Source organism: Alexandromys fortis, unplaced genomic scaffold (genome assembly GCF_014885135.2).
Source record: "Alexandromys fortis isolate MF-2015 unplaced genomic scaffold, M_Fortis_MF-2015_v1.1 scaffold_3, whole genome shotgun sequence".
Taxonomy (NCBI): Eukaryota; Metazoa; Chordata; class Mammalia; order Rodentia; family Cricetidae; genus Alexandromys; species Alexandromys fortis.
Window position 1 is genome coordinate 11,863,237 of NW_026067909.1, and position 11,279 is coordinate 11,874,515.

An 11,279-nucleotide genomic window follows, 5' to 3' on the forward strand; every position below is an offset into this window, starting at 1 on the left:
GCAAGCCTGGCACTCAGAGGAAATCAGGATAGCTCAGGGGAGCCTGCTGAGCATCGACACGCCCAGCAATGACCTCACAGGCTCTTCTGTCTAGACTCAGACACCCAGGGGCCTTTTAGAGACCACTTCGCTCTACTGATGACACAGAAGGACCACCATGTGCCAGACAAGGTCTAACAAGCTTGTCTCTAACAAGCAGACCATGGAGGCTGCTGGCCCCTGCAACTCCAGGCATCAGGGCTGTGGCACCCAGGTCGTGGCAGAGGCAGAGGGGTTGAGCCAGTGTGTACAGTCTCCAGCAAAAAGGGGACCAGAGACAGCTTCATAAAGATGAACTTTAATAATTCGGGGCTCTCTGATTATCTTAAAACCATAGGTCACTGATCACAGCTGGTGTTCAATGAGGAAGGGCAAGTACATGTTTTAGTTCCAGGATCTCCAGAAGTACAGGCCCCGGTAACTCTTCCTTACCTTAGTATTGTGGTAGAAAACCTTAGACTTGTGGGAGAGTCTCAAGAGGAACCCCAAAATTCACCAAGTATAAATGGTTCCCATGGCAATGACACCCTTGTTCCTGTACTTTGTGGCGCTAAGCCGGGACAAGTGTCTGACTGTGGTAGTGTCCCTTTAGAAACCTGGACTGCAAACCTGAAGCCTTGACGTCACTCTTCATGATCCCAGGGTGACAGTCACATTTAGGAGATCATGGTGTCTGCTGACTGCTAGCATCTGAGTCCCAAGGGCACCACCTGTTGGGATGGCTCCAGGCTCCATCCCCACCTGCTTCTCTGACGCTGGAATGCTGTACCACATCTCTACAAGCTGCCTCTGGCTTTGCTGGACAATCCCTGGGAGGCCCTGCAAACAGGGAGCGCTAGAGAGGTCCAGGGCAAGAGCGGAGAAGGGTTCTCTCGGGCTTTGTGAGTGCACATCTTTTGTTTGTTTGTTTGTTTGAAATTGTCATTTATTCCAACTTGGCTTGAACTCTTTATGTGACAGAGGATGACCTGGAAACTCTGATCTTCCTGACTCCATCTCCCGAGTGCTGAGATTACAAACCAAGGTTAGAGGTCTGTGCCGCCACACCCTGCTCACATGGTTCTAGGGATGCAATCAGGGCTTTGGTCCTGCTAGGCTGAAGCTCTGCCGCCTGAGCACCATCCCAGCCCCACCTCACGTTTTGAACCCTTTTTTCTTTTATTTTTATTGATTTTATTGAGTTATACATTTTTCTCTGCTCCCCTCCCTTTGTCTCTCCTCCCCTTCAACCCTCTCCCATGGTGCCATGCTCCCAATTTATTCAGGAGATCTTGTCTTTTTCTACTTTCCATGTAGATTAGATCGTGTATGTCTCTCTTAGGTTCTTCATTGTTGTCTAGGTTTTCTGGGATTATGAATTGTAGGCTGGTTTTCTTTGCTTTATGTCTAAAAGCCTCTTATGAGTGAGTACATATGATATTTGTCTTTCTGGGTCTGGGTTACCTCATTCAATATGATGTTTTCTAGCTCCATTCATTTTCCTGCAAAATTCAAGCTGTCGTTATTTTTTTCTGCTGTGTAGTACTCCACTGTGTAAATGTACCACATTTTCCTTATCCATTCTTTGGTGGAGGGGCATTTAGGTTGTTTTCAGGTTCTGGCTATTACAAACAAAGCTGCCATGAATATAGTTGAGCACATATCCTTGTGGCACGATTGAGCATCCTTTGGGTGTATACCCAAAAGTGATATTACTGGGTCTCGAGGAAGGTTGTTTCCTAATTTTCTGAGAAATCACCATGCTGATATCAAAAGAAGCTGTACCAGTTTGCACTTCCACCAGCAATGCAGAAGTGTTCCCTTTACCCCACAACCTCTCCAGCATAAATTGTCATCAGTGTTTTTGATCTTGGCCATTCTTACAGGTGTAAGATGGAATCTCAGAGTTGTTTTGATTTGCATTTCTCTGATGGCTAAGTATGTTGAGCATTTCCTTAAGTGTCTTTCAGCCATTTTAGATTTCTCTGTTGAAAGTTCTCAGTTTAGGCCTGTACTCCATTTTTTTATTGGATTATTTGTTCTTTTGATGATCAATTTCTTGAGTTCTTTGTATATTTTGGAGATCAGTCCTTTGTCTGATGTGAGATTGGTGAAGATCTTTTCCCATTCTATAGGCTGCCGTTTTGTTTTGTTGACCATGTCCTTTGCCTTACAGAAGCTTCTCAGTTTCAGGAGGTCCCATTTATTAATTGTTTCTCTCAGTGTCTATGCTGCTGGGGCTATATTTAGGAAGTGGTCTCCTGTGCCCATGTGTTGAACCCTCTCTTGCTTCTATTTTTGTTACAGTCCACACTGCTCAGCAATTTCCTCGGCCTGGTGGAAGCCACTGATTCCAGTTTGTGATCTTTGTAAAATTTGAAAAACCACTTTTGTCTGACATTTGAGAGACACCCGCCGCCAGCCCGGCTGCCTGCCCTCCTCTGGAGTCTGAGCTGTGACTGTGGCCTCAAGGTTTTGAATGAATGTTAACTATGGAAGCTCCTCTGAGACCCTAGGCCTGGGGAGGAGTGTGGGGATGTGTGGAAGATTCTAGCAGCTGCTGCCTTCTGCAGTAAAGTCCTGCAGTCCCTATGGCTGCGCTGTCCTAGGGTTCCCTCTGCACAGTTGTGCTCTTTAGTGACATGCAGTTCTTGCCTCCTGGCTGTCCCTGCTTGTGTTGCAATTGTCCCAGGAGTCCCACCGCAAGCATACCATTGGCTGGGTCTGGCAGTGTGGTTGGCCGTGAAGAGGAATGCTAGCGGTCAGGGTATGTGTGGCCTCAGGGTTAATCAGAGGAGCACTGTGATGGGCTGTGGATGAAGCAAAAGTGTGGGAGTGCCCTGTGGCAACCATGAATACTGCAAAGACCACAGCATGGGGTGATGTCTTCTTAGGGCCTGGGACAGACAGCGGCTTCCACTCCCATTTCTAAGGGAGGAGTACCAGTTGGAATTACTACCCCATCATAAAACCAGAAAGTATTGCTGCTGAGGACTTCGGCACCAGGCAGTGAAGAATAGGTTTACCCCCAAGAGAATGCGTCTGGTTGGGTTTGCTCACAGTACTGTCTGGAAGAATCTCTAACTGTGGTATGGGAGGAGGCACTAAAGGACTTTACCAAGGAACTCCAGTAAGGAAACCTCAGGAAATTGTGAAGACAGAAAGGTAACTTAAGAACCCCAGAAAATGAACAAGATATTTTTTTTTAAAAAAAATCAGTAAAATAAAAACAGTATTAAGAGACTGATAGACTTCTAGCCGGGCATGGTGGTGGCGCACGCCTTTAATCCCAGCATTCAGGAAGCAGAGGCAGGCAGATCTCTGGGAATTCGAGGCCAGCCTGGTTTACAGAGTGAGTTCTAGGATAACCAGGGCTACTCAGAGAAACCTTGTCTTCAAAAACAAAACAAAACAAAATAATAGAATTGAGAACTTTATGTAGATTGACTTAGAAAACAAAACATACAGATTCTCTTGGAAACAGGCTTGTAATCCAGTCCTGGTACTTGCTATGTAGTTAAAGCTGGCATTGAGCACAAAGCGATCCTCCTGCCTCACCCTCCCAGTCCTGATATTTCAGAAGTGCTTCACTATGTCTGGCTTCAAGAGTGTCGGGGCTGGACCCTGGGCCTTATACTTTCTCTACCACTCAACTGTATGCCTTGCCCTTCCCCATGTCATGGCCCAGAGGCAGCTGTCACAGAGTCCAGCTACTCAGAGGCTGTGGGGAGCATCCAACACAAGTTGTGTGCAGACACATGTGACAGGGTTGGGGACATGGCGTCACTCCTTCAAAGATGCAAATGCTGACATGAAGAACTCTGGAGCTCAGAGATGCCTCTGCCTCCCAAGCGCTGGGATTGCAGGCGTGTGCCACCACCACCCAGCTAGAAATTAGGATTCTAATTGAATATTTTTTTCCTTAAATAATTCTCCATTCCAATGGTACAGCAGGTAGGTTCATGGATCCTTAAGACATTTAAGAAATGAGTCACCCTGGGCTGGGGAGCTCTCTCCATCTGTAAGTACTGCTGTGAAGGCCGAGACCCTGAGTTTGTTGTCTGTAACCCCAGTGCTGGGGAAGGAGGGGCATACAGAGGCAGGTTCTGGGGCTTGCTGGCTGGCCAGTCCGGACAATTGTTGAGCTCGAGGTTCTTTGAGGGACTCTGTCTCAAAAAATAAGATGGAGAGAAACCATGGAAGACACTTAATGCTAGACTTTTGTTCTCCACACACTTGTACCTACGCCGACAAACATACACAAAGGCACTTGCACGCACACGCGCACATGCGCACATACTCACACACAGAAAGAAAAAGCGGGGGACCATTTAAACCTTGCAAAACTCTTCAGAAAATAGTTGAGAGAAACAGTTCCATCCATTTTTAGAGGCAGTAGTGTTCTGATATCTATGCTGGTTGCACACATTAAGAACACAGAAAACTTTGGACCCTCATCCTCTTACTATGCACCCCATCACTGCTGCCCACCAGCCTCTCTGGGGCTAACCCTGTGGTACTGGGGTTTGGGACACCGAGACCATGGTAAGATTGGCAGGGAGCTAGGCTGTAAAAGATACCACCCTGGAAACAAGGACTGGGGTTGGCTGTACTTTTCCAACCAGAGAGGTAAGGGAGCAGCCGAGGAGCAAGCAAAGCCTCCCCAGGTCTCAGGAGAGGCACAGTTTTCACACAGGCACGGGGCCAGGTGGCATAGACGAGGGGGGCGGGGAGAAGACAGGCGTCACCCAGCCAAAGCAGGATGGGGGCTACAGTGCCGCCTGGAGGTCCTGGGCAGGACCAGACTTACAGCACCGCCAGAATGCTGGCTACCCCAACTGTGTTGTTCCGGTCTTGAGAAGTCTGTGTTGCCAGAATAGCCCCATGATCCCAGGTCGTAAGTGAGCAGGCCAGGGTGGACACATCCTCCCAGGATCTGCGTTTTCACAGGTCTGGCTTTGCCTGAAGAACTGAGAAGAGGCAAGTTGGCCTCAGGGACATATAGGGGAAAAGGGTTGTCACCAAGGCTGGGGTTAGGGGGTTTCTTGGGGGGGGGGTGTAGTGGCTCTGGAGTCCAGCTGGGCTACTGGGAGAGGAGGTATGGCTGGTGTGGGGTAGACTGGGGAGTCATGGCCAGGCTTGGAAGCTCAGCTACCTAGTCTACCTGAGGCTCTAACTTAGAGGATCAGTCAGCCTCCTTGGTTCCAGAATCATCTGGAAGGAAAAACCAGGGAATACGCGCTTCTGTGTAGGACTCTGTGGTCTGAGCCCCAAGTTAGAGGTCATCATAAGATTTGAGCTTAGCCTGAATGACAGGGATCTGGGGAGAGATACAGATAAGGGAGCAGGGCCCGGACATGGAGTGCGCTATAGACACACAACATGGATGTGGTTTCGTAAGCCTGGCCTGGTGCAGGTCTGTCTTAGATGAGACCAGAGATTGGAGTAGGGGTCTTTGCAGACTTCTCAGACCCCCAGGAAACAGGATGAGATTACTCAAGGAAGATGGAGGGAGAGACCAGCCCACCACATGCAGGAAGGAGTGTGGTGGAGAGGACAAGAGTGGAAGGCTGGAGGTCTGTGTCCAGCAGAGGGGACACTCTGTCTGGGAAGGTGCCTCTGATCGGAAGCCCTGGACACTGAAGAGACTGTGGGAGTGCATGCTCCAAGGAGCTATGGAGGGGCCAGTGCACCCTTGAGCCCTACAACAATGGGTGACTGGTGCCCATGAATACAGATTTCTAATTATCCTCAGAAGGTTCTAGATAGACTCAGGTTCAATTTCCCACTGCAGAGACTGACTGGGCAACTCAGGCAACTCTTTTTTGAATGGTCAACTTAGTTTGATCCTCCTGGTCCTCCATTCTGAATCCTGAGATGGCCTTCTAGGCAACCATTCCCTCTCAAGTCCTTGTTTCAGTCTGCTTCCAGGAGGTGCCTGGGCTGAGACAGCGTTCTCCCACACAGCTGGTTCTGGGGTCCGTAGTGGAGCCCATAAAGAGTCTCAGCAGGACAGGTTTCCTGGTCTAGAGGGCCCTTGTCCCCCATGGATGCAGGAATGCAGCAGCCATGGAATTCTGGGTGTGGGTTCTCTTGTCCCCCCCCCCCCCCCGCCCCGCATCTCTCAGCCCTATCTTCAGCATGCCAAAGAAAATGTGAGGTACAACTTGGCTCATGGCTGTGACCTAAAATGCCATGTATCTCTAACCCGCCACAAACAGGAGGCGAAAACTTGCTGCAGACAGCTCCACGTGGAACGTTTTGGAAGCGTCCCCAAATGCTGAGGTGGCCTTGTTTGTACTTCTGGAAGACCGTGCACAGCAGATGTTGTGACAGATCTACTTCTAAGATACCAGAAAATGCTTGGTACAAACAGCAAGTGTCTTTTGAAGTAAGTACTTGGCTGTGCTTCCCACAACGTGGGGGGAAATCCCGAGAGATCCATGGCCCTAGGGGTGGCTGCTTTGAGAGCTCCAGAACCTCAACAGGAAGCCAGGACTGTGGCTGGCTTCCCTCTGGAATGAAGAGCCCCACGTGTTGTTGCAGGGAGGGGCACTGAGATGCCTCTGCCCCCACGGCTCAGTCACGGCATTGTCACACAGGAGGATAATATGTTTTCATTCTTTTTAAATGTGTATTCTTTATTTAATGTGTTTCACCTGTATCATACAATGCCCTTGGCGGCTAGAAGAGGACATCGGGTCTCCTGGGACTAACGTTACAGGTGGTTGCGATCCACCATGTGGGTGCTGGGAATTGAACCCTGATCCTCTGGAAGAGCAGCCAGTACTTTAAACCACTGAAACACCTCTCCAGTCCCTGATCTTAATTTTCAACGTTTGTTTATTTGTGTGTGGGGCAGGCTTGTGCCATGGTGTGCACCTGGAGATCAGGGGACAGTTCTGGGGAGTCAGTTTTCTTTTTCCACCATATGGAACCCAAATATGGAACTCAGGTGGCCATGCTTGATGGCTAGCACTTTTACTGAATTTTTTTAATATAAAAATACAAAAAATATTCTTTAACAAATTACATGTAAGCCAGGTGGTAGTAGTGTGGACCTTTAATCCCAGCACCTGGGAGGCAAAGACAGGTGGATTTCTGAGTTTGAAGCCAGCCTGGTCCACAGAAAAACCAAAATAAGTATATAAATAAATTACATGTATGCCTATGTATTTGTGTTGGGGTATGTGCACTGAGTGCGGCTGCCCACGGAGGCCTGGAAAGGGCGCTGGGTCACACGGAGCTGGACTTGCAGGTGACTGTGGACTGCCTGACACAGGTAACAGGAACCGAATGTGGATCCTCTGCAAGAGCAGAACGTGCTCTTAATCACCGAGCCAACTCTCCAGCCCCCAAATATTTTATTTTTAAATTGCTTGGCATGGTGGTACACCTTTAATCCCAGCATTCGAGAGGCAGAAACAGGTGAGTCTTCTTTGGGAGTTGAGGCTACCCTGGCCTACATACTAAATTAGTTCCAGGTCAGTCAGAGCTACATAGTAATACCCTATTTCAAGAAATTATTAATTGGGGCTGGAGAGATGGTTCAGAGGTTAAGAACACTGACTGCTCTTTCAGAGGTCCTGAGTTCAATTCCCAGCAACCACATGGTGGCTCACAGCCATCTATAATGAGATCTGGCGCCCTCTTCTGGCATGCAAGCATACATGGAAGGAATGTTGTATACATAATAAATAAATCTTAAAAAAAAAGAAATTACTACTTAAGTCGGGCGGTGGTGGTGCACACCTTTAATTTTAGCACTTGGGAGGCAGAGACAGGCAGATCTCTGTGAGTTCAAGGCCAGCCTGGTCTACAAAGCGATTTCTAGGATAGCTAGGACTGTTATACAGAAAAAAAAAACCCTGTCTCAAAAAACAAACAAACAAATAAAAAATTATTAATTGTGTATACATGTGCCTGTATATGTGAGTACAGGTGTCCTTAGAGGCCAGGAGAAGATGCTGGGTCTCCTGAAGCTGGAGTTACAGGATGTTGTGAGCCAGCGCAGTATGCACTCTCAAATGTTCTGAACCGCTGAGCCTTCTCTCCAGCCCCCAGGGGTCGGGTTTTAGCTTTAACACGTCCCAGAACACCTCTGGGGCTGAGCCTTGGGCAACTCTACACCTGGTAGTGCTGGTCTTCCCTCTTCGTCCCTTGCTGGAGAAAACACTTTCGACGTTGTTCATTGTGGAGCCCCACGCTGGTTCTACTCTAGGTCTACAGCTTTTACATTTGTCTCTATATCAACTGACCCTCTCCCTGCAGGACCCACTGCACTCAGCCTGCTTCCCTGGGTATCATGAAGATCGCAGCTGGGTTTATCACACACGTGTCCCCACGCTTCACCTCACCTGGCCCAGTGTGTCCGCCTAGACAGCTAGATGTTGCCGGGACTAACCCCTGGCTCTAACCCTGTACCCCTGATCTTCCATCTCCTCCCCTACTGTCCTTCCAGAAGCATGTGAGATGAGTTAAGGGGGAGGATCCAGGCCAATGGTGCACACATCCAATGTCTGAAAAGGTGTAAACAAATCAAGAAATTAGAAGAAACCCCAGCCTGCCACACAAGTCTCCGCAAAAGTTCACTAAAAAGGAATATCACCCAGAGAGACACAGAGAAATGGGAGAAGATGAGAAACAATCCCTGTGCCTCAGAAGAGGTTGCAGAACCCCAAACAGAATGGACATAGCTGGACATTCTACAAGTGACCCCATATGCAGTCCCAAGACCTACCACAAGAGGGCGCTCCTTGCACACTCAGGACTCAGCTCTGGGACTGAACGCAGGTGGGTAACAAGGGCAGTTGATAAAGGAGCAAAGAGGAGCAGAGCACACGCCACACATACGGAGTGAAGGTGTTAGAGCAAGACTACCTTAATCTCTGCACTGGAAGTCAGACTCCGAGTGGACAGAGCTGGGTTTGAGTCTCACCCTCGGCTCCATCTCACTCCACAACCCTCCCCGAAAGACCTCCAAGCCTCACCTGCCCTCTCCTGCTTCCTCCAGAGGGATAGCGTTCAACTGTCTAGGCTGAACATTTAAGCCTCCATTCTAGCAGGAAATCATGCTATGTTCCTGCCTGCCTCCTCCATCCTGGTTAGTGAGGTCTGCCTGAGAAATAAAGGCCAGGTCCTGAGTCCAGCAAAGGGCTCACTTGGTTCCTTCCCAGCCTCCTCTTCTGTCTTCCATGTCTTCACGGCTGAGGATCCCAGTGACCCATCCCCTCTGAAGTAAACCTGTCCCAACTTCAGCCTGTCTGCAAGGAGAGATTGTGACTCTCCAGGATCCTTCCATCTGAGTGATCAGCGCACAGCCTACCCCATGGGAAGTCCTGTTGGACTCAGGACATTGGCTACTGGTGATTAAAAAGAGGGAGCTGGAGAGATAAATCAGCAGTTGTTTCCGGCTCTTCCAGAGGACCCGAGTTCAGTTCCTGACACCAAATCAGGCTGCTCACAACTGCACGCAACCCTGGCTCCAGGAGCTCTTTACCCTCTTCTGGTCTCTGTAGCCACCTGCACACACATGCATGCACATGCACATGTGTACACACACACACAAAACCAAAGCAACCCCCCCCCAAAAAAAAAACAAACCCCAATCTTAAATTTAAAAACAGTCACACCAAGGCCCTCTGGGGTGGAGTGCTTCCACAGTAGGTGACAGCTCTGGAGCCAGCCCTGTACCCTGCCCTCCTGGCTCTGCGGTGCTTTCCTCTCCAACTGTGGAGCCTGGAGAGAAGCTCATTAAAATTGTCTCCATCAGTCTTCAAAAATCCAGCTGCTCTAATGGTGACAGCCCTTACTGACCTGTCACCTGATCAGCCAGTGCGTGTCCATCAAGGACAGGCAGAGAACCCCTGACTCTCCCAGGGGCCAAGTCAGCTTGCCCTGTCCCCCACAGCCTATTTGAACTGCTGTCTGTCTGTCCCTTACTCTAGTCTGGACCTGTCCATCTGCTGGTTCTCTTGCCTAGACCCAATCCTGCCCTTTCACCTGCAGTGGCTGCCACGGTGTCCCCAATTTCTGTTTTGTTACCAATGGAGACTCCTGCACCTTCTACTGTCTTTCCAGTTTTGACTTCTCAGGCCTCTTTGTAACTCCTTGTCAGCCCTTTGTGGTTACTCACTGACTTACACACGCACACGTTTGCTGTGTGATGTGTTCTGTGTATTCTGATAGCATTAGTAATTAAGATTGGAATGAAAGAAACTGTGTTTGCTTCGGCTATGCTATCAGGAAAGCGGGATTATCCGGCACATTGTTACTGAAAACGCTAAATCTTGTGAGCTGTTTTCAGTGAATTCTGTTACCACTGAAAAAGCTGTATCTTGTGAGCTGTTCTCAATGAATTCTGACATTGTAGAAAGGCAAATCTGTTCATCTTTGTTTCTGACATAGGGAGCGGCCCGTACTCTACACTTGGTCAGCCAGGCAGAGCACAGCCTGGCAGGAAGAAGGCAAGTCCATGATCCGGGGAGATGTGGCTGCCCTTGGCAGAGGTATAGATGCAGGGGAGAGGGAAGCCCTGAAGGGTTAGCTAGGCAGAGAAAGGGGCCAGATGCCATCCCATATCAGTCCTGACCATGCAGGACCCCACAGGACAAGGTAAGGATGGCTGGCTTCCAGGCTCCATATAAGCAAACTTGGAGAAGCATCCAGGATCCCACCAGAACCCAGGAAGGGAGGGGGGTGGGACAGACGTGAGTAGGAGGTCTGGGAGGCCTTCTCATGTGTTTTCTGCTCTAGACGCCCGCCTTGGTCAGAAGCCATGTTACAGTTCTGCCTACACAGGTCCACTCCCACACGGAGGCATACCCTTTAACCCATGACGGCCATATCCATGACGGAAAGCACTATGACCGAGCATGTCAGAGCATGCTCAGTGGTGACAGTGCTTGTTACCACACCAGGTGGCTCACAACTGCCCGTAACTGTAGCTCCAGACTCTCTGATCCCCTCTTTTGGCCGCTGTGGGCACCCATGCACACACACATAGACACACATTTGTACACAAAAATAAGTTTTCTTGTCTTTAGAATTTTATTCATTTTATTTTTATGTGTATGACTTTTATTTTCTTGCATGCACGTCTATGAGCCACGCTGGCTGCTCTCAGAGAGGACCCAGGTCTAAATCCCAGCCAGCACCTACATGGTGGCTCACAACCATCTGTAACTCTAGTCCCAATGGACTGATGCTCTTCTCTGGCCTCCATGGACATCAGGCATGCATGCGGCACACGGACATACATA